We start from the raw sequence: 27197 nt of genomic DNA on the forward strand, positions 1-27197 counted from the left end.
CACACACACACACACAGCGAAGGGGGGGGGGACATGCATCCGCACACACACAGACACAGCGAGGGGAGGACATGCACACACACAGCGAGGAGGGACACGCGCACACAGCGAGGGGGACACGCACACACACAGCGAGGAAGGGACACACACACACACAATGAGGAAGAGACACACACACAGCAAGGAAGGGACACGCACACAAACAGCAAGGGGGGGACGCGCACACAAACACAGCGAGGGAGGGACACGCATACACACAGCAAGAAAGGGATACGCACACACAACGAGGGAGGGACAAACACACACAGCGAAGGAGGGACAAGCACAGACACACAGCAAAGACACAGACAGACACACACACACACACACACACACACACACACACAGCGAGGGAGGGACACACAGCAAAGGAGGGACAAGCACACACATTGCGAGGGGGAGGGCATGTGCACAGAAATTGAGAGGGGGTACACACACGCAAAGCAAGGGAGGGACACGCACAAACATACACACATACACACACAGAGCGATGGAGGGACACGCACATACACACAGTCACACGGCGAGGGAGGGACACACACACACAAAGCGAAGGAGGGACACACAAACACACACCCAGTGAGGGGAATACAGACAGACACATGGCGAGGGAGGGACACACACACACAGCGAGGGAGGGATGTGCACATACACACAGCGAGGGACGGGGACACGCACACATAAAGCGAAGGAGGGACACACACACACACAAACACAAATACAGAGCAAGGGAGAGACGCACACACACAGTGAGGAAGGGACAAACACACACACTTATGGTGAGGGGAGTACACACACACACACAGTGAGGGAGGGACATGCACATACACTGCAAGGGAGGGACATGCACACACCGCGAAGTAGCTATAAGCACACACATGTCAAGGGGGAGGGCATGTGCACAGAAATTGAGAGGGGGCACGCACACACAGCGAGAGAGGACACACAGACATGGCAAGAGTGGAACACACGCACACAGCAAGGTGGGCACACACTCACACACAAGGGACGGACACACACGCAAAGCGAGGGAAGGACACGCACAGATACACACACACACAGCGAGGGAGGGACACGTGCACACACAGCAAGGGAGGGACACGCACAGCGAGGGAGCGATACGCAAACACACAGAGTGAGGGGGTTACCGCAGACACACAGCGAGGGAGAGACACACACACACACATAGCGAGGGAGGGACACGCGCACTACACAGAGTGAGGGGGTTACCCGTAGACACACAGCGAGGGAGGGACACATACACACACATAGCGAGGGAGGGACACGCGCACTACACAGAGTGAGGGGGTTACCCGCAGACACACAGCGAGGGAGGGACACATACACACACGCAGCGAGCGAGGGAGGGACACGCGCACGCACACACCGAGGGAGGAGCGCGCGCGCGCGCACACACACACACACACACACACACACACACACACACACACACACACACAGCGAGGGAGGGAAGGGGACACACACACACACACACACACACACACAGAGCGAGGGAGGGAAGGACATGCACACACAGCGTGCGAGGGGCACACAAACACAGCGAGGGAAGGACATGTACACACACAGCGAGGGAGGGACACTTGCATACACAGCAAGGGTAGGACACACACACACAGGGAAGGAGGGAAAAGCACACACACGGTGAGGGGGAGGGCATGTGCACAGAAATTGAGAGGGGACATGCACGCACAGCGAGAGAGGACACGCACAGGCAAGGGAGGGACACGCGCACATAGCGAGGCGGGACATGCACTCACAGCGAGGGGAGAAGCGCACACACAGTGAGGGGATATACACAAAGAGCAATGGAGGGACACACACACACACACAAAGAGCGAGGGAGTGACACGCGCACACAGAGCAAGAGGGACACACACACACACACACAAAGAGCGAGGGAGTGACACGCGCACACAGAGCAAGAGGGACACACACACACACACACACACAAAGCGAGGGTGGGACACGAACATATACACACAGTTAAGGGGATACAAACAGACACACAGCGAGGGAGGGACACGCACACACAGCGAGAGTGGGACACACACACACACACACAGCGAGGGAGGGACACACACATACACTGCAAGAGGGACACACATACTCACAGCAAGTGGGGGACACACACACAGTGAGGGAGGGACATGCGCAAGCACACAAACACAGACACACACAACGAGAGAGGGACACACACACAGCGAGGGAGAGACACACGCACACAAACATGCACACACAGAGCAAGAGAGGAACACTCGCAAACACAGTGAGGGGGAGACACACGCACACACACACAGCGAGGGAGGGACACGCACGCACACACAGCGAGGGTGAGACACACACACACGTGCACATCTTCAGGGACACACACACACACTCACACAGAGCAAGAGAGGGATACGCACACACACAGCCAGGGAGGGATATGCACACACAGCGAGGGAGGGTCACACACAAACACACACAGAGCAAGAGAGGACACGCACACACAGTGAGGGGGAGACACATGCACATGCAGTGAGGGAGGGCCACGCACACACACAGCAAGAGGGACACACACACAGACAGCAAGGGGGGGGATCTCACACATACACAGAGCAAGGGAGGGACATGTATACACACAACGTGGGACAGAGACACACTTACACACACACACACACACACACACACACACACACACACACACACACAGAGCGAGGGAGGGACATGCACACACACACAGTGAGAGAGAGAGACACATACACATAACGCGATGGAGTGACACACACACAAACAGCGAGTAAGGGACGTGCAGTGAAGGGGACACACACAAACACAGACTGTGAGGATGTGACACATACACACAAACGGGGGGGAAGGGACACACACACAGCGAGGGAGGGACGTGCTGAGACACGCAGCGAGGGAGGGATACGCGCACACACAGTGAGGGAGGGACACGCACACACACAGGGAAGGAGGGACAAGCAGACACACGGCGAGGGGGAGGACATGTGCACAGAAATTGAGAGGGTGCACGCACACACAACGAGAGGGGACATGCACAGGCACAGCAAGGGAGGGACATACGCACACACAGCAAGGGGGGGACATGCACTCACACACCGAGGGGAGATGCGCACACACAGTGAGGGGGATATCCATAAAGAGCAATGGAGGGACACACACACACAAGGGACGGACACATACAGACAGCAAGTGAGTGACAGGCGCACACACATCCAGGGAGGGACATGCACACACACACACACACACACACACACACACACACACAAACACACACACAGGGAAGGAGGGGCAAGCACACACACGGCGAGGGGGAAGAAATGTGCACAGAAAGTGAAAGGGACACACAGAGACACGGCGAGGGAGGGACACACGCACACACAGCAAAGGGGGACATGCACTCACACAGCAAGGGGGATATATACAAGAGCAAGGGAGGGACACACACACACACACACACACACACACAGGAGGGAGAGAAGGACATGCACACACACAGCGATGGAGGGTCATACACAAACACACACAGCGAGGGACGGACACACACACACACACAGGGAAGGAGGGACACACACAGCGAGGGGGAGGAAATGTGCACAGAAAGTGAGAGGGGGCAATCACAGTAGAGGGGACACGCACTGACACGGTGAGGGAGGGACACACGCACACACAGCAAGGGGGGACATGCACTCATACTGCAAGGGGGATATACACAAAGAGCAAGGGAGGGACACACACACACACACACACACACACACACACACACACACACACACACACGTGCGCAGCGAGGGAGTGAGACGCATACACAGCAAGAGGGACACACACACACAAAGTGAGGGAGGGACACACACATGCACACAGCGTGGGAGGGACACACAGGCACAGTGAGGAATTGAAATGCATACATATACACACACACACACACACAGTGAGGGAGGGACACACACACATGCGCAAGCACACAAACACAGACACACACAGTGAGAGTGGGACACGCACACACACACAGCCAGGGAGGGACATGCACACACAGCGAGGGAAGGACATGCACACACACAGCCAGGGAGGGACACACACACACAGCCAGGGAGGGACACACACACACACACACACACACACACACACACACACACACACACACACACACACACACAGAGCGAGGGAAGGACATGCACACACACAGCGAGGAAGGGATGTACACAAACACACAGAGCGAGAGAGGGACACGCACATAAACAGCAAGGGAGGGACACGCACACACACAGGGAAGGATGGACAAGCAGACACACGGCGAGGGGGAGGGCATGTGCACAGAAATTGCAAAGGGGCACGCACACTCAGGAAGAGGGGACACGCACAGACATGACGAGGGAGGGACACACGCACACACAGCCAGGGGGGACAGGCACTCACACAGCGAGGGGCGATGCGGACATACAATGGTGGGGATACGCACAAAAAGCAAGGGAGGGACACACACACACACACACACACACACACAAGGGAGGGACACACACACACACACACACAAGGGAGGGACACACACACACACACACACACACACACACACACACACACACACACACACGGGAGGGACACACACACACACAAGGGAGGGACACACACACACACACACACACGGGAGGGACACACACACACACACACACACACACACACACACACACACACACACACACACACACACACACAAGGGAGGGACACACACACACACACAGAGCGAGGGAGTGACACGTATGCACACAGCAAGAGGCGCGCACACACACAGGCACAAAGCAAGAGAGGGACACGCACACACACACACACAGACACAAAGCAAGGGAGGGACACACACACACACACACACACACACAAACACACCAAGGGAAGGACACTCACATTAACTGTAAAAGGGTCACACATACTCACAGCAAGAGGGGACACGTACACACAGCGAGGGATGGACACACACATGCTCAAGCACACAAACACAGACACACAGCAAGAGAGGGACACACACACACACACACAGCCAGGGAGGGACATGGACACACACAAACACACACACACACACACACACAGAGCAAGAGAGGGACACGCGCACGCAGCGAGGGGGGAGACACATGCACACACAACGAGGGAGGGCCAAGCACACACGCACACCAAGAGGGACACACACACACACACACAAAGAGCAAGGGGGGAACTCACACATACACAGCGAGGGAGACACACACACACACACGCAGCGAGGGAGGCACACACACATACCCCGAGCAAAGGAGGGACAGGCACACACACACACACACCGAGCAAAGGACGGACAGGCACACACACAGCGAGGGAGGGACACACACACACACACACACAGCAAGGGAGGGACACGCACACACACAGCGAGGGAGAACAAACACACTATTGCTCAGTCCATTGAGTGTAGGATTTGGGACGTCATGTTGTGATTGTACCAATATCAGTGAGGCCTCTTCTGCAACACTCTGTCCAGCTCTGGTCACCCAGTTATAGGGAGGATATTATTCAGCTGCAAGGGGTTCAGAAGAGATTTACCAGGATGTTGTTGAGTATGGAAGGCTTGAGTTCTGAAAAATGGCAGGAGCCTCAAGATTGAGAGGTGACCTTATAGAAGTTTATAAGATAATGAGAGATTTAGATAGAGTTAACGGTAGCTGCATTTTCCCCAGGATGGGGGTGTCTCAAGAAAAGGGTCCACATTTTTAATGTTCGAGGAGAGAGATCTTCAAAAGAACGACATGAGGGTCAAATTGTTACAGAGGGCGGTTTGAGTGTGGAATGAACTTCTTGAGAAAGGGGTGGATGTGGGTACAATAACAACGTTTTTCAGACATTTGGTTAAGTACGGGAATAGGAAATGTTTGGAGGGATATGGGCCAGCAACAGGCAGCTGAGATGGGTTTAGTTTGAAATTATGTTTAGTACCAACTGAAGGGTCTGTTTCCATGCTGTACAACTCTGACAAGAATATAGTTTTGGTCAATTATTTGAGAAACACTGATGGAATGCTAGGGAACTAAAGACCAATTAGCCAGAGGTCAGTGATGGGTAGGTTGTGGAAGTGATTCTGCCAGGCAGGAGTTACATGCATTTGCAAAGGCAAGGATTGATGAAAGATAGTCAGCACAGCTTTGTGTGTACAAAGTCAGGTCTCACTAACTTGATTGCTTTTGTTGAAGTGGTGACCATACATTGTCTACACTAAAGTCAGCAGGACCTTTGACAGGGTTTAGCATGATATACTGGTTCAGAAGGTTAGATCACATGGGATCAGGGAGAGCTAGCCAACTGGATACAAAATTGGCTTGACAGTAGGAGACAGAGGGAGGTGGGAGAGGATTGTTGTTCAGAATGGAGGCCTGTGACCAGAGGAGTGCTATAAGGATCGGGGCTGGGTCCACTGATATGTATCATCTACATAAACGATTTGATTGAGAATATGGGAGTCATTGTTAGTAAGTTTGCAGATGATCAAATTAATCGCGTCGTGTGCAGTGAATATGGTTATCAAAGGGGCTCTTGAACAACGGGGCCAGTGGATCAAGGAATGAAAGATGCAGTTGACGTATGGTGTTGGGTTTTGTTGAGACAAACCAGGGAGGACTAACACAGTTAATGGTTTGGCCCTGGACAGTGTTGTCGAACAGAGAGACACCAAGGGCTGCAGTTACATTGTTCCTCGGAAGTGACATTGCAGTTGGACAGGGCGGTGAAAGCAGTATGACGCACTTTCCTTCATTGTCCAGAGCTTTGATATGATTTGGAGACATGTGTAACATTGCCTAAGGCAAATATTTAGGTCAGAGGAGGATACGGATTGACCTTATAAAGGTTTATAAAACCATGCGGGGCCTCAGTAAGGTGAAAAGCCAAGGGTAGGTGAGTCCTAAACTAGAGGGTATAAACAGGAGGTGAGAGAGCAAGGATTTAAAGAGGGAGCTGAGGGGCAACATTATCCACAGAGGATGGTACATAGACGGAACGGACTGCCAGGGCCACATGGAGAAACGTGGACAATTACAACATGGAAAAGACATTTGGGGAGATACATGGAGAGGAGAAGGTTTGAAGAGATAAGGGCCAAATGCAGGCAAATGTGACACATTTAGTCTAAGAATCATGGTCAGAATTGATGAGTTGGAGTGAAGGTTCTGTTTCCGTGCTACATGACTCTGTATCCAGTTAAAGAGGAGGAGACTACTGAGATAAGACATGTTGTAGACACTGAAGCAAGTTACAGTGATCGGAATGGTAGGCTGGAGTGCAGTATGCTTCAAATTAGTGAAGTGACTATAAGGAAGGGAGGAGGTTACAAAGATAGCAACTGTTATAGGATTTTAAATATTATTGAAGACGTTGGTCACCAAGATATGACATAGATTCAGTGTTACAGTGTGGTTAGTCTTAGTACAACAGACCTTACATTATGGGCAGGGATTGAGCCTGGGGTATGTCTGTATTGTGCTCCCCATCCAGCACTGTATCTATGTCATGTCCTGTTAGCTGATGTTTGGAGCCCTCTCATTGCTCTCTGCTCTGTGCACTGTTAATGATCTTACCTTCCTGCAGGATTTATTGAAGGCTCCAGATCCCCCTGCTCTTTGTCTCTCTGGCTGACCAACCATCTTCAATGTGATGATTGACGAGACACCCAGCAGTTGGGAAGTCTATTGAGTCAGGACCTTCCTGAGTACATGTAGGAGACAGAGAGATAGACAGAATGTTAAATTAGACTGATGCTGTGAGGGTTACACATAGAAAATGGCACTGTGTCCCACAGGGATCTGGAAAATCTCAGTTTCCATCCCTGGCCTGTGCTGCTGCGTCTCTCTGGAGTGGAGAATTCTGTTGGCTCAGGATCTGGAGATTCTGAGTGAGAGACACTGACAGAGGCAGCAATTAGACCCATACAGTAAAGGATATGGAGAGAGACTGAGTGATATCACCAGAGTGCAGCAAGTTATCAAGATCAAACAATTGTGTCAGAAAAACGGGTTTAGCTTCATGATGCACTGGTGTCAGCGTTCAGGGATGGGCAACCATTGAGCAGGTGAGGGGATGGCCGAGTGGTATTACTACAGCACGTATCCAAAACCTCAACTAAGGTACAGGGGAGAAAGGTTTGAATCCCACCATCAGAAATGGTGGAATTTGAAATCAATAATTTTAAAAATAGTAATTAACAATCCACATGTAAGTGTGAGATCATTGCTGATGTACAAAAAACCCGTACACTTGTCCTTCAGAGATGGACATCTGCCCATCCTAACATGGTCTGCACTACATTCCTGAAGAAGGGCTTATGCCCGACACGTCGATTCTCCTGTTCCTTGGATGCTGCCTGACCTGCTGAGTTTTTCCAGCAACACATTTTCAGCTCTGCACTACATAACCACAGCAAAGTGTTTGCCTCTCAATTACTCTCTGAAATGGCTGAGCAAGCTACTCAGCTCAATGGCAGCTCGGGCTGGACAAGAAAGGCTGGTCAGCCAGAGACACCCACATCCCATACCTGATTTTTAAAAAAATAATCCATTAGGATGGACCCACTGGAACCGCGCTGGGACCAGTGTCCTGGCCAATCATGTCGGTAGGTTTATGGACAGGGCTTTAAACTGACAGAGAGGATGCCGGGACAGGGTTCAGGTGAAAGGAGCTTTCCAAATCCAAAGAGAAAAGATGACGCATCGGAACAGCATGGGAATTTGGCTGAAGACAAGCAGAAAGGAACCGAAAGGGACAGAGTTTAACTTAACCTGTACATCAGAGAATAGGTATGTGACAGGACATTTTGGGAAAGAGTAAATTGTCTTTTTTTTCGCATGGACAAGGTCTCTGCAATAAGGTAGATGGATTTGTGACACGGAGATAAAATAAATTTAGACACCAGGGAGACATGGTTACAGGGCGAACAAAAGGTGAACATAAGTATTCAATAGCTCACAACCTTGCAGAAACTCAGGCAAAATGCGCAACGAGAACTATAATGGATAACAAAGGCATTTTAGAGAAAGCATTTGGCCGCAGATCATGAAGTAGAGTCAGTCTGAATGTAAATTCTGGCTACTACTTGCCAAGGACAGAAACAGCAGAACACTTTTAGCCACCGAACAGCATTTCATTGCACATTACTGCATTAAACAGGAATTAATTGGAATTTTTTAACAAAGGTATTGTGATAATTTTGGGAAACTTCAATATTCGCATAATCTGGGAAAATCACACTGGCAACAGTGATAGTGGAAGGGAAGTACAGATAATTTTTTTTTTCAGTGTTTCTTTGAATAATACATTGTGCAATTAGCTAGGGACATAACTATGTCAGATCGATGGTTGTGTGATGAAACTTAGTGAATGAGTAATGTCACCTGGAGAGATCCTCCGGGAAATTGTGATAAAGTGCAGTTTAAAGAAATATAAAGTTTTAGAGTGAATCACAGAAAGGACAAGTTACAATGAAAAACAAAAATAGCCAATTGCGTACATTTGACAGGAGAAGTGACCAAGGTAAATAGGCTAAACAGACTGGAACATGTATCTGTAAATGAACAGTGGAAAACATTTGAAGGAACAGTGTAAATCACTCAAAAAAAGTACATTCCATCAAAACAGACAAAACCTCAACAAGAAACTCACTCCTGTCCCTCACTCAGGACAAAATGGATCATATTAGATTATGAGGCAAACAAGATCAGCAAAACGTGCTTAAAATCCAGAAGTGAGAGCGTGCTTTAAGAGTAAGTTTTAAAGGGATTGCAAAGGGTCTGCGAGCAGGAAGAGGGCAGGTGGAACGGGAATCATTGTCAGGGTTTAATGACGTGACAGGAACAGGGAGAGATGAAGGTGCTGGAGGTGGTGAGAGTGTTACAGGGAGTGGTCAGGGCCTGAACGGTGTTACAAAGCCAGTACAGACTGCTGCAGTTGGAGGGGTTTGCAGAGGTAGGGAGGGACATTGGAGGGAGAGGATCAACCAGTTGCTCATCCAAAACCACCACGTCAGTGGCCACAGGATTTTTCATACACACTATTGACCACCCTCAGCCCACAAGAGCATTTACATAAAGTATTTACGAATTACAGGCCAAAGGATAATTCACACACTGTATTGACCGTCCTCAGGACACAGGATTATTCACACAGTTTTGAGCATTCACAGCGCACAGAATTATTCATACTCTATTAACCATGCACAGGCCACAGTATAATTAACAAACAGAAATGACCATGCAGAGACCACAGATTATTAACACACAGCATTGACCATCCACAGGCCACATTATTACTCATACACAGTACTGACGATTCACAGGCCACAGGCTTATGACCACACAGCATTGACCATCATCAGGCCACCGGATTAGTCACACACATTATTGAACATCCTCAAGCAACAGGATTATTCCCACACAGTATTGATCATTATCAGGCCACAGGAGTATCCACACACAGAGTATTGACCATCCTCGGGTCACAGGATTTCTCACACACTGTATTGACCAGCCTATGGTCACAGGATTTTTGAACACACTGTCTTGAACATTTACAGGTCACAGGATTACCCAAACACAGTATTGACTACCCTCAGGCCACAGGATTATTCACACACAGTATTGACCATTCACAGGATGCAGTATTATTAACAAACAGTATTGACTATGCACAGGCCACAGATTATTAAAACATAGTGTTGACTACACTCAGGCCACATGTTTATTCACGCAGAGTATTGAGCGGTCACAGCGCACAGAATTATTCACACTCAGTATTGACCATCATCAGGCAAAGGTCTATTCCCACACAGTATTGATGATTCACAGGCTACAGGATTACTCCTACACATCATTGACCATCATCAGGCCGGACGATTATTCACATACAATATTGACCACCCTCAGGCCACAGGATTATGCACACACAGTATTGACCATTGACAGTCCAAAGGATTAATTGTACATCGTGTTGACCATCCTCAGTCCACAGGATTATTTACTCACAGTATTGACCATTCACAGCCCACAGGATTATTCACACAAACATTGACCATTTACAGGTAACAGGATTATTCTCACACAGGATTGAACAACCTCAGGCAATAGGATTAATCACACATCGTATTGATCATTCTTAGGCCACAGGATTACTCACACACAGTTTTGATCATCCTCAGGCCAAGGGTTATTCACACGCAGTACTAATGATTCACACGCCAGAGGATAAATCACACACAGTATTGACCAACCTCCAGCCACAGGAATATTCACAAACAATATTCAAAATTCTTAGGACACAGGATTAATCACACATAGTATTGATCATCCTCCGGCCAGAGGATTAATGAACACACGGTTTTGACCACTTACAGGTCACAGGATTATTCACAGACAGTATTGCCCATGCACAGGCCACAGTATTATTCACACACATTATTGAGCATTCATAGTACACAGGGTTATTCACACACAGTATTGAGCATTCACATTGCACAGGATTATTCAACACTTTGTATAGTCCATCCACAGGCCATACTATTATTATTAGACCACAGTATTAATGGTTCACAGGCCACAGGATTGTTCACACGCAGTTTTGACCACCCTCAGGCCACAGGATTGTTCACACACAGTATTGACCATCCTCAGGCCAAAGGTCATTCACACACAATATTGACAATTTACTGTCTAAGGATAATTCACACACAGCATTGACCGTCACAGGCCACAGGTTTATTCACACACAATATTGAACACCCTCAGGGCACAAGATTATTCACGGTATTGACCATCATCAGACCTCAAGATTATTCACACACTGTATTAACCAGCCTCCGGCCACAAGATTATTCACAACAGTATTGACCATCCACATGCCACAGATTATTAACACACAGTATTAACCATTCACAGGCCACAGCTTTATTCACACACAGTATGGACTATCTTTAGGCCACTGGATTATTCCCACACTTTATTGACTACTCTCAGGCCACAGGTTTATTCATACAGAGTATTGAGCAGTCGCAGTGCACAGGATTATTCACACACAGTATTGACCATCCTCAGGACACAGTATTATTAACAAACAGAAATGACCATCCACAGGCCACAGGATTTTTCACCCGCAGTATTGAACAACCACAGGCAACAGGATTAATCACATAGTTTTGACCATCTTCAGGCTAAGAGTTATTCACACACAGTATTGATGATTAACAGCCAGAGGATTATTCACACACAGTATTGACCATTCATTGTCCAAGGATAATTCACACACAGTATTGACCGTTCACAGGCCACAGGATTATTTGCACACAGTATTGACCAGTCTACGGCCACAGGATTTTTGAACCCACTGCCTTGTCACTTTAAAGGCACAGGATTATTCACACACTGTGTTGATGATTCACAGGCCACAGGATTAGTGACACACAGTATTGACCATCCTCAGACCACAGGATTATTTACACACGGTATTGATCATTATCAGGACACAGGATTATTCATATACAGTATTGACTTACCTCAAACCACAGGATTTTTCACACACAGTATTGATGATCCTCAGGCCACAGGATTATTTTCACAAGGTACTGACCATCATCAGGCCACAGGATTACTCACCCAATATACTGACCATCCTCACATAACATAATTATTCACATAAAGTACTGACCATCATCAGGCCACAGGATTATTCCCACACAGTATTGAGCATTCATACTTCCCAGGATTATTTACATCCAGTATTGACCATTCTCAGGCCACAGGATTATTCCCACACAGTGTTGACCATCCTCAGTACACAGGGATACTCAAAAAAAATAAACAAACATTCCCAGGTCACAGGATTACTTAAACACAGTATTGACCACCATTAGGCCACAGGATTAATGAACACACTGTCTTGACCATTTACAGGTCTCAGTTTTATTCATACACAGGTTTGACCATTCTCAGGCCACAGGATTGTTCACACAGTGTATTGATCACCCTCAGGCTGCAGGATTATTCACAGACAATACTCACTACCCTTAGATCACAGGATTGTTCTCACACAGTAATGACCATCCAAGGGTTATTCACACACAATATTCAGCATTCACCATGTACAGGATTATTCAAACACAGTATTGACCTTCCCCAGGCCAAAGGATTATTCCCACACAGAACTGACCATCCTCAGGCCACAGGACAATTCCCACACAGTTTTGGCCATCCTCAGGTCACAGGATTGTTCACAAATAATATTGACCACCCTCACGCCGCAGGATTATTCACATACAGTATTCACCATTCACAGTCCACAGCATTATTCACACACAGCGTAGACCGTTAACAGACCACAGGGTTATTCATACAGAGCATTGAACAACCCCAGTCAACAGGATTAATCGCACATAGTTTTGACCATTCTCAGGCCACAGGATTGCTCACACACAGTATTGGCAATCCTCAGGCCAAGGGTTTTTCACACACAGTATTGACCATTCCCGGGCCAGAGGATTATTCACACAGGGTATTGACCATTCACTGTCTAAGGATAATTCACACACAGCATTGACTGTCACAGCCCACAGGTTTATTCACACACAATATTGAATATCCTCCTGGCACAGGATTATTCACGGTATTAACCAGCCTCCGGCCACAAGATTATTCACAACAGAATTGACCATCCAAGGCCACAGATTATTAACACAGTTTTGACCATTCACAGACCACAGCCTTATTCAGCCACAGTATTGACTACTCTCAGGCCACAGGTTTAGTCACACACAGTATTGACGATTCGCAGGCCAAAGGACTATTCGCACATGGTAATGACAATTCACTATCCAAAGGATTATTCACACACAGTATTGACCATCCGCAAACCACAGGATTATTCACACACAGTATTGACCAGCCTACGGCCACTGGATTTTTGAACCAACTGCCTTGACAGTTTACAGGCTACAGGAATATTCATACATGGAACCAACCATTAACTGTCCAAAGGATTATTCACACACTGTATTGACCATTCTCAAGCCACAGGATTAATGAACACACTGTCCTGACCAACCTCAGGCCACTGAATTATTCACACATGGTATTGATAACCCTCAAGCCATGGGTTATTTAAACACAGAATTGACGATTCTCAGGCCAGTGGATTATTCACACAGAGTATTGACCATTTTCAAGTCACAGGATTGTTCACACACAGTATTGACTAACCTTAGGTCATAGAATTATTCACACACAGTATTGACTACCCTTAGGTCACAGGTTTATTCACACATGGAACTGACCATTCACTGTCCAAAGGATTATTCACACATGGTATTGACCATCATCAAGCCACAGGATTATTCACGCACAGTATTGACCGTACTCAGGCCAAGGGGTATTCATACACAGTATTGATAATCCTCAGGCCACAGGATTATTCACAGATGGAACTCAGAATTCACTGTCCAAAGGATTATTCACACACTGTATTGAACAACCTCAGGACACAGGAATATTCACAAACAGTATTAAACAAACATTCTCAGGCCACATGATTATTTACACACAGAATTGTTCACCCTCAGGCCAAGGGTTATTCACACACAGTATTGAAGATTGACAGGCCACAGGTATAAGGACACACATTATTGACCATCCTCAGGCAACAGGATTATTCTCACACAGTACTGACCATCCTGATGCAACACAATTATTCACACATGGTATTGATCATCCTCAAGCCACAGGGTTATTTTCACATGGTATTGACAATCATCAGGCCACAGGATTAATCACACATGGTATTGACCATTCACTGTGCAAAAGATTATTCTCACACAGTATTGACCATCCTCAGGCAACAGGAGCAGTTCACAGAGTATTCATCAACTCAGGCAACAGGAGCAGGTCATGCACAGTATTGACCATCCTTAGGCTGCAGGATTATTCACACACAGCGGTGACCATTCACAGCATTATTCGCACACAGTATTGAACAAGCTCAGGCAACAGGATTAATCACACATGGAACTGACCATTCACTGTCCAAAGGATTATTCACACACTGTATTGACCAACCTCAGGCCACAGGAGTATTCATAAACAGTATTGAGCATTCACAGTTCCCAGGATTATTTAAACACAGTATTGACAATCCACAATCCACAGGATTATTCACACAACTATTCTCCATCCTCAAGCTGCAGGAGTATACACACACAGTATTCTACATCCTCAGGCCACAGGATTATTCACACACTGTATTGACCAGCCTACAGCCACAGAATGTTTGAACCCTTTGCCTGATCAGTTTACAGGTCTCAGGATTATTCACACAAGGTATTGACCATCCCCAGGCCACAGTATTATTCAAGCACAGTCCTGATCATCCACAGGCCAAGGGTTATTCACACACTGTATTGATCATCCTCAGGCCGAGGAATTATTCACACACTGTATTGACAATCGTCAAGCAATAGGATTATTCACACAGAGTATTGATCAACCTCAGGCCACAGGATTATTCACACACAGAATTGAAGATTCACAGGCCAAAGGATTAGTGACACACGTTATTGACCATCCACAAGCAAAAGGATTATTCACACACAGTATTGACCATCCTCAAGGCCACAGGATCATTCACAAACGATTTTGGCCATCCGCAAGCCACAGGATTATTGTCAGATGGTATTGACAATCATCAGGCCACATGTTTATTCACATAGTGTATTGACCATCCTCAGGCCACAGGATTATTCACACATGGTATTGACCATTCACTATCCAAAGGATTATTCTCACAAAAGTATCGACCATCCTCAGGCAACAGGAGCAGTGCACACAGTATTGATCAACTCAGGCCACATGATTATTCACACACAGCACTGACCATTCACAACCCACAGCATTTTTCACACACAATATTGAACAACCTCAGGCAACAAGATTAATCACACATGGAACTGACCATTCACTGTCCAAAGGATTATTCACACACTGTATTGACCATCCTCATGCAACAGAACGATTCACGCAAAGTAATGACCAACCTCAGGCCACAGGATTAATCACACACTGTATTGACTATCCTCAAGCCACATGATTATTCACAGACAGTATTGACCAACCTCAGGCCACAGGATTAATCACACACAGTATTGACTATCCTCAAGCCACATGATTATTCACAGACAGTATTGACCAACCTCAGGCCGCAGGATTATTCACACACAGCGTTCAATAAACTCAGGCAACAGGAGTAATTACACTTGGAACTGACCATTCACTGTCCAAAGGATTGTTCACACACTGTATTGACCATCCTCAAGTCACAAGATTATTCACACACAGTATTGACCATCGTACGGTAAGAGGATTAATGAAAACACTGTCCTGACGATCCTTATGTCACAGGATTGTTCACACATAGTAGTGAGGATCCTCAGGGCACAGGATTATTCACACAGTGTTGACGATTCACATTCCAGAGCAGTATTCACACACAGTATTGATGATTCACAGGCCAAGAGCTATTCACACACAGTATTGACGATACATAGGCCAGAGGATTATGCACACGTGGCATTGACCATTCTCTGTCCAAAGCATTATTCACACACAGTATTGACCATCCTCAAGCCACACGATGGTTCACACACAGTATTCACCATCCTCAGGCAACAGGATTATTCAACACAGTATTGACCATCCTCAAGCCACAGGATGGTTCACACACAGTATTCACCACCCTCAGGCAACAGGATTATTCACACACAGTATTGACCATCCTCAGGCCACAGGAATATTCACACACGCTATTGACTATTATCAGGCCACAGGATTATTCCTACACGGTATTGTCCACCCTCAAGCCACAGGATTTTTTGCACACAGTACTGATGATCCTCAGGCCACAGGATTATTTTCACATGGTATTAACCATCATCAGGCCACAGGATTAATCACACGCTGCATTGACCATTCTCACGCTACAGAATTATTCTGACACAGTATTGACCATCCTCAGTTAACAGGAATATTCACACACCATATTGACCATCCTCCTGCCACCGGATTTGTCACACACAGTATTGACCATCCTCACGCAACAGGATGAATCACACATGATATTGATCATCCTCAGGCCACAGGATTATTCACACGCAGCTCTGACCCCCCTTAGGCCACAGGATTAATGACCACACTGTCTTCATCATTTACAGATCACAGATTCATTCACACACAGTTTTGACCACCCTCAGGCCGCAGGATTATGCGCAGATAGCACTCACTACCCTCAGGCCACAGGATTGTTCACACACAGTAATGATCATCCTTAGTCCAAGGGTTATTCACACACAGTATTCAGTGCACAGGATAGTTCACATACTGTATTGACCAACCTTAGGCCACAAGATTATTCCCACACAGTAGTGACCACTCTCAGGCCAACAGGATTATTCCCATACATTATTGACCATTCTAAATCCACAGGATTACTCACACATAGTATGGACCGTCGTCAGGCAACAGGATTATTCACACAAAGTATTGACAATCCTCAGGCCACTAGATTATTCATACACAGTATTGACTAGTACATGGCCACAGGATTAATGAATACTCAGTCTTCAATTTGTAGGTCACAGGATTTTTCCCACATAGTATTGACAATTCTGAGACCACATCATTCTTCACACACAGTATTGACCACCATTAGGCCACAGGATTAATGAACACTGTTTTGACCATTGACAGGTCACAGGATTATTCCCACACAGTATTCACCATCCTCAAGTCACGGGATTGTTCACACACAATATTGACAATCCTCAGGCCACAGGATTATTCACACATTGTATTGATCATCCTCAGACCACAGGATTATTTATACACAGTATTGACAGTATACAGGCCGCAGGATTACTCTCACACAGTATTCACAATTCACAGGCCACAGGATTACTCAGACACTGTATTGAAAATCCTCAGGCCACTGGATTATCCACACACAGTACTGACCATCCTCAGGACACACTAGTATTCACACCCAATATTCAATATTCCCAGCCCACAGCATTATTCACACACAGTATTGATTGGAACACGGCCACAGGATTAATGAACACACTGTCTTGATGATTTACAGGTCACAGAAACATTCGCACCCAGTATTGACCATCCTCAAGCCACAAGATTGTTCACACTCAGTATTGACCGTCCTCAGACCACAGTATTATTCTCACACAGTCTTGACCATCCTCAGGCCACAGGATTATTCTCACACAGTATGGCTGTCCTCAGGCAACATAATTTTTCACACAATGTATGGATCATTCTCAGGCCACAAGATTATTCACTCGCTGTATTGAAAATTCTCGGGCAACAGGATATTTAACACACACAGTATTGACTATCCTTCGGCCCAAATGTTATTCCCACACAGTATTGACCATTCTCAGGTCACAGGATAATTCGCACACACTATTGACCAACATACGGCCACAGGATTAATGAACTCACTGTCTTGACCATTTACACGTCACAGGATTATTTCCACGCAGTATTGACGAGTCTCAGGCCACAGCAATATTCACACACAGTATCAACCATTCACAGGGCACAAGATTATTCACATACAGTATTGACTAACACACGGCCACAGGATTAATGAACACTCCGTCTTCAACATTTGCAGGTCACAGGATTGTTCCAACATAGAATTGACAATCCTTAGGCCACATCATTATTCACACACAGTATTGATCAGCCGATGGCCACAGGATTAGTGAACACACTGCCTTGATCATTTACAGGCCACAGGATTATTCCCACACAGTATTGACAATCCTCAAGGAACAGGAATTTATACACAAAGTATTCACCATCCTCAGGCCATGGATTATTCACACACAGTATTGACAATCCTCAAGCCACAGGATTTTTCCGACACAGTATTGACCATCCGCTGGCCACAGTATTATTTGCAAACAATATTGACATTGCACAGGACACAGATTATTAACACATAGCATTGACCATCCACAGCCCACAGGATTATTCTCACACAGTATTGCCCATCCTTAGGCAAAGGGCTATTGACACACAGTATTGACAATTCACAGCCCACAGGATTACTCACACACAGTATTGACCATCCTCAGGCCACAGGATTACTCACACAGTGTATTGACCACTCACAGTCCAAGAAGATTATTCACACACAGAATTGACTATCCTTAGGCCAGGGCTATTTGCACACAGTATTTACGATTCACGGGACATAGGATTATTCACAGACGTTATTGACTGCCGTCAGTCCACAGGATTATTCACACACAGTATTTGAACATTCACAGTGCACAGGATTATTCACATTCAGTATTGACCATCCTCGAGTAGCAAAATTATTCACACACATTATTGTCCAGCCTCAGGCCACAGATTAATTACACACTGTATTGACAGTACAGAAGCCACAGGAGTATTCACACACTGTATTGACCATTCTCAGCCCACAGGATTATTCACACACGGTATTGACGACCATACGGCCACAGGATTAATAAACACAGTGAGTTGACCATTCAGTACAAACAGTACTGAACATGAACAGGCCACAGATTATTGATTCACAGCATTGACCATCCACAGGCCACATTATTATTCACTCACAGTATTGACCATCCTTAGACAAAGGGTTATACACACACAGTACTGATGATTCACAGCCCATAGCATTATTCACACACAGTACTGACTGCCCTCAGGCCACATTATTATTCACACACAGTATTGACCATCCTCCGTCCGCAGGATTACTCACACACAGTATTGATCATCCTCAGGTCAATGGTTATTCACACACAGTATTGACAATGCTAAGGCCATTAGATCATTCACACACTGTATTGACCAACCTGAGGCCACAGGATAAATGAACACATTCTTTTTACCAATTAACAGGTCACAGGAATATTCCCACACAGTACTGACAATCCACAGGGCACTGGATTATTCACACACAGTATTGAACATCCTCAAGTTCAGGATTACTCTGACACACTATTGACCTTTCACAGTCCACAGGATTGTTCACACACAGTATTGACCATTCACAGTCCACAGGATTATTCACACACAGTATTGACCATTCACAGTCCACAGGATTATTCACACACAGTATTGACCATTCACAGTCCACAGGATTATTCACACACAGTATTGACCACCATACAGCCACAGGATTAATGAACACACTGTCTTGTTCATTTACATGTCACAGGATTATTCACACACAGTATTGACGATTCTCAGGCCACAGCAATATTCACACAGAGTATTGACCATCCTCAGGGCACAGGATTATTCACACACAGCATTGACTAGCACATGGCCACAGGATTAATGAACACTCAGTCTTCAACATTTGCAGGTCACAGGATTATTCCCACACAGTATTGACCATCCTCAGGCAACAGGATTATTCATAAACGGTATTGAACGGCCTCAGGCAACACTATTGTTCACACACAGTATTGACCATCCTCAGGACAACGGTTATTCACACATAGTATTGACCATCCACAACCCACAGGATTATTATCACACAGTATTGACTATCCTTAGGCCAAGGGTTATTCACATACAGTATTTCCGATTCACGGGCCATAGGATTATTCGCACACTGTATTGACTGCCCTCAGTCCAGAGGATTATTCACACAGTATTGAGCATTCACAGTACACAGGATTATTCACAAATCTCAGGCCACAGGTTAATTCACACACAGTATTGACAATCCTCCGTCCACAGGATTACTCACACATAGTATTGACCATCCTCGGATAGCAAAATTATTCACACACATTGTTGACCAGCCTCAAACCACAGGATTATTTACACACTGTATTCATATTACAGAAGCCACAGGAGTATTCACACACTGTATTGACCATTCTCAGCCCACAGGATTATTCACACACAGTATTGACGAACATACGGCCACAGGATTAATAAACACACTGCTTTGACCATTTACAGCTCACAGGATTATTCACACACAATATTGACGATTCTCAGGCCATTGGATTATTCACACACAGTATTGACCAGCATAAGGCTACAGGATTATCCCCACGCAGTATTGACCATTCTCAGACCACAGAATTATTCATACACAGCATTGACCATCCTCAGGTCACACGAGTACTCACACGCAATATTCAACCTTCTCAGCCCACAGGATTATTCCCACACAGTATTGCCCATCCTGAGGCAAAGGGAGATATTCACACACAGTATTGACTATCCTCAGGCCACAGGGTTATTCACACTGTGTATTGACCATCCTTAGGCCAAGGGATATTCACACACAGTATTTACGATTCACGGGCCATACGATTATTTCCACACAGTATTGACTGCCCTCAGTCCACAGAATTATTCTCACACAGTATCGTCCATCCTCAGGTCACAGGAATATTCATACACAGTATTGACCATTCTCAGCCCACAGGATTATTCACACACAGTATTGACGAACATACGACCACAGGATTAATAAACACACTGCTTTGACCATTTACAGCTCACAGGATTATTCACACTCAGTATTGACCATTCACAGGCCAGAGGATTGTTCACATGTAGTATTGATCATACTCAGGCCAAGGATTAGTCTCACACAGTATTGACCATTCACAGGCCACAGGACTATTCCCACACAGTATTGGGCATTCTCAGGCCAGAATATTATTTACATACAGTATTGACCATCCTGAGACCACAGAACTATTCACACACAGTATTGTCCGTCCTCAGGTCACACGAGTATTCACACACAATATTCAACAGTCTCAACCCACAGGATTATTCCCACAGAGTATTGACGATTCTCAGGCCACAGGATTATTCACACACAGTATTTACCATCCTCAGACCATGCGAGTATTCACACACAATATACAACATTCTGAGCCAACAAGATTATTCACTCACAGTATTGACCAGCATAAGGCTACAGGATTAATGGACACATTGTCTTGACCATTTACAGGTGGCAGAATTATTTCCATACAGTATTGACCATCCGCAGGCAAAAGAATTATTCCCACAAAGAATTGACAATCCTCAAGCCACGGGATTTTTCACACACAGTATTGACCATCCTCAGGGCACAGGGTTATTCCCACACAGTATTCCCACTCTGGGAATCTCTCACACAGACTCTGGGACACTGAGATTCTCACACACAGACACACACACACTCACTCTGGGACTCACACACACACTCACTCTAGGACACTGATTCTCACACAGTCTCTGGGACACTGAGATTCTCACACACGGACTCACACACACACTCTGGGACTCACACACACACTCACTCTGAGACTCTCACACACATATTCTGGGATTCACACACACACACTCTGGGACACTGATTCTCACACACTCTGGGACTCACACACACACACTCTGGGACACTGATTCTTACACACTCTGGGACTCACACACATACTCTGGGACACTGATTCTCACACACTCTGGGACTCACACACACTGGGACACTGATTCTCACACTCTCTGGGACTAACACACACACACACTCTGGGAAACTGTGATTCTCACACACTCTGGGGACTCTCACACACACACTGGGACAGTGACTCTCTCACACTCTGGGATTCTCTCACACACACACACTGGGACTCTCTCTCTCTCTCTCTCTCTCACACACACACACACACACACACACACACACACACACTGGGACTCACACACACACACTCTGGGACTAACACATACACACACTCTGGGAAACTGTGATTATCACACACTCTGGGACTCACACACACACACACACACTCTGGGACACTGATTCTTACAGACTCTGGGACTCACACACATACTCTGGGGCACTGATTCTCACACACTCTGGGACTCACACACACTGGGACACTGATTCTCACACTCTCTAGGACTAACACACACACACACTCTGGGAAACTGTAATTCTCACACACTCTGGGATTTTCTCACACACACACACTGGGACTCTCTCTCTCTCTCACACACACACACACTGGGACTCACACACACACACACACACACACACACACTCTGGGACACTGATTCTCACACTCTCTGGGATTCCCTCTCTCACACACACTATGGTATCCCTTCACTGACACACACGCTGGGACTCTCTCCCTCTCACACACACGCTAGGACACTGATTCTCTCACACACGCACTCTGGGACACTGTGATTTTACACATACTCTGGGACACTGATTCTCACACACACTCTGGGATTCCCTCTCTCACACACTCTGGGATTCCCTCTCTCTCACACACTCTGGTATCCCCTCAATGACACACACTCTGGGACTCTCGCTCACACACACACACACTCTGGGACACTGAGATTCACGCGCACACACACTCTGGGACTCTCTCACACACACTCTGGGACTCACACACACTCTGGGACACTGTGATTCTCTTACACACACTGGAATTCTCTCGCACACTCTGGGACACTCAGGGAATCTCTCTTACATTCAGGGATATCCTTACACACCATAGGACTCTGGGACTCTGGCACTCACTCTGGAACTCTCTCTCACTCACTGTGGGATTCTGTTACACACTCTGGGATTCCCTCTCACACACTGTGGATTGACACACACTTTGGGACTTTCTTGGATTCTGTCATGCACTCTAGGAATCCCTAACACACTCTGGGACATGCTGATATGCTCTCACACAATCTGGGATTCCCTCTCACACACTCTGGGACTCTCTGGGATTCCCTTATGCAATCTGGGAGACTGGGACTCTCTCATACTGACTCTGGGACCCTCTTCCACACACTCTGGCACACTGTGATTCTCTTACACTCACTGGGATGCTCTCGCACGCTCTGGGAGTCTCTCTTACATTCGGGGATTCCCTTACACACCATGGGACTCTGGGACTTTCTCACTCACTCTGGGACTCTCTCTCACTCACTGTGGGATTTCGTTCCACACTCTGGGTTCTCTCTCACACTCTGGGATTCCCCCTTTCACACATACTCTGGTATTCTCTCTCACTCACACACACACACACACACACACACACACACACACACACACACACACACACACACACACACACAGGGATTCTCTGGGATGCCCTCTCTCAGACACAGCCTGGCACACCCTCTCTCACAAACACTCAGTGAAACTCGCACACACACTCTGGGATTCCCACTCTCACACTCACGCCGGGATTCTCTCACACACAATCTGGGACTCTCTGGGATTCCCTCTCTCTCAAACACACTCTGGGATTAAGTCTCTCACACACACTCTGGGAAACACACACACACACTCTGGGACTCTCAGGGATGCCCTCTCTCACACACACTCTGGGATTGGCTCTCTCGCACGCACTCTAGGATTCCCTCTCACACACACACACACACACTCGGGGACTCTCTGGGACTCCCTCTCTCACACACACACTCTGGGATTCCCTCTCTCACACACACTCTGGGATTCCCTCTTTCAACACTCACTCTGGCATCCCCTCTCACATACACACTCTGGGAAACTCGCACGCATTCTTTGGGATTCTTTCATTCATACTCTGGGATTCCCTCTCTCACACACACTCTGGGATTCCCTCACTCAAACGCACTCTGCGATTCCCTCTCTCACACATACTCTGGGAAACTCACACACACACTGTGGGATTCTTTCACACACTCTCTGGGATGCCCTCTTGCCCACACACTCTGGGAAACTCACACACACACACTCTGGGATTCTCTCACACACACTCTGAGACTCTCAGGGATGCCCTCTCTCTCACGCACTCTAGGATTCCCTCTCTCACACACACTCTGGGACTCTCTGGGATTCCCTCTCTCACACACTCTCTGGGAAACAAACACATTCACTCTGGGATTCTCTCACACTCACGCACGGACTCTCTGGGATGCCCCCTCTCTCACACACACACTCTGGGTCTCACTGGGACTCCCCTCGCTCACACACACCCTGGGACTCCCCCTCACGCTCACACACACCCTGGGACTCCCCTCGCTCACACACACCCTGAGACTCTCTGGGATTCCCTCTCTCATAAACGCTCTGTGAAACTCGCACACACACTCTGGGATTCCGACTCTCTCACACACTCTGGGAAACACACACACTCACTCTGGGATTCTCTCTCACACACACACGGACTCTATGGGATGCCCTCTCTCACACACTCTCTTGGACTCCCTCTCTCACACACTCTCTTGGACTTCCTCTCTCACATACACCCTGGGACTCCCTCTCTCACAAACGCTCTGTGAAACTCGCATACACACTCTGGGATTCCGACACTCTCAGAGTCTGGGATTCGCTCACACACACACTCTGGGACTCTCTGGGATTCCCTCTCTCTCTCACACTCTGGGATTCTCTCACACACAACCTGGAACTCTCTGGAATTCGCTCTCTCACACACACTCTGGAATTCCCTCTCTCATACACACTCTGGGATTCCCTCTCTCATACACAGGGACTCGCTGGAATTCCCTCTCTCACGCACAATCTGGGATTCCCTCTCTCAGACACCCTCTGGGATTCCCACTCTCTCACACACTCTGGGATACTCTCTCTCACTCACATTCTGGGACTCTCTGGGATCCCCTCTCTCTCTCACATTCTGGGACACTCACAGACACACTCTGGGACACTGTGATTCTCTTACACATACTGGAATTCTCTCGCACACTCTGGCACAGTCAGGGAATCTCTCTTACATTTGGGATTCCCTTACACACCATAGGCTTCTGGGACTCTCTCACTTCCTTTGGGATTCTCTCTTACTCACTGTGGGATTCCCTTACATGCTCTGGGATTCTCTCTCACACTCTGGGACTCTCTGGGATTCTCTCACACACTCTAGGAATCCCTAACACACTCGGGGACACACTGGGATTTGCTTACACACTCTGGGATTCCCTCTCTCACACACACTCAGGGACTCTCTGGGATTCCCTCTCTCAAACACACTCGGGGATTCCCTCTCTCACACACACTCTGGGATTCCTTCTCACACACAATGTGGGACTCTCTGGGATTCTCTCTCTCACACACACTCTGGGAATTGCCCTTTCTCACACACTCTAGGATTCCCCCTCTCTCACACAAACTCTGGGATTCTCTCACACACACTCTAGGACTCTCTGGGATTCCCTCTCTCTCACACACTCTGGGATTCCCTCTCTCAACACTCACTCTGGGAAACTCGCACACACACCTTGGGATTCTCTCATTCATACTCTGGGATTCTCTCTCGCATACACACTCTGGGATTCCGACTCTCTCACACAGTCTGGGATTCGCTCACACATATACTCTGGGACTCTCTGGGATTCCCTCTCACACACACTCTGGGATTCCTGCTCTCTCACACACTCTGGGATTCCCTCTCTCACACACACTCTGGGATTCCCTCTCTCACACACACTCTGGGATTCCCTCTCTCACACACACTCCTGGGAAACTCGCACACACACTGGAATTCCCACTCTCTCAAACAATCTGGGACTCTCTCGGATTCTCTCTCTCTCTCTCACACACACACTCTGGGACTCTCTGGGATTCCCAGTCTGACACACACTCTGGGATTGCCTCTCTCAACACTCACTCTGGCATTCCCACTGACATACACACTCTGGGAAACTCGCATGCATACTTTGGGATTCTCTCATTCATACTCTGGGATTCCGACTCTCAAACATAATCTGGGATTCCCTCTCTTACACACACTCTGGGATTCCCTCTCTCACACACACTCTGGGATTCTCTCACAAACACTCGGACTCTATGGGATGCCCTCTCTCACACACTCTCTTGGACTCCCTCTCTCACACACTCTCTTGGACTTCCTCTCTCACATACACCCTGGGACTCCCTCTCTCACAAACGCTCTGTGAAACTCGCATACACACTCTGGGATTCCGACACTCTCAGAGTCTGGGATTCGCTCACACACACACTCTGGGACTCTCTGGGATTCCCTCTCTCTCTCACACTCTGGGATTCTCTCACAC

At 47.2% G+C, this 27197-nt stretch overlaps 1 long non-coding RNA gene across 2 annotated transcripts in view; it reads right to left on the reverse strand.

Annotated features, from left to right (window-relative positions):
* The window catches only part of LOC140458915 (uncharacterized), a 71344-nt gene that overhangs the window by 26662 nt on the left and 17485 nt on the right, over positions 1 to 27197 (reverse strand). For both annotated transcript variants that reach the window (XR_011953740.1, XR_011953738.1), the window contains exon 2: positions 7659 to 7785. This is a non-coding gene — a long non-coding RNA (uncharacterized lncRNA). The remainder of the gene's footprint in view (positions 1 to 7658; positions 7786 to 27197) is intronic.

The sequence above is a fragment of the Chiloscyllium punctatum genome, chromosome 34, assembly GCF_047496795.1.
Source record: "Chiloscyllium punctatum isolate Juve2018m chromosome 34, sChiPun1.3, whole genome shotgun sequence".
NCBI classification, from domain to species: domain Eukaryota; kingdom Metazoa; phylum Chordata; class Chondrichthyes; order Orectolobiformes; family Hemiscylliidae; genus Chiloscyllium; species Chiloscyllium punctatum.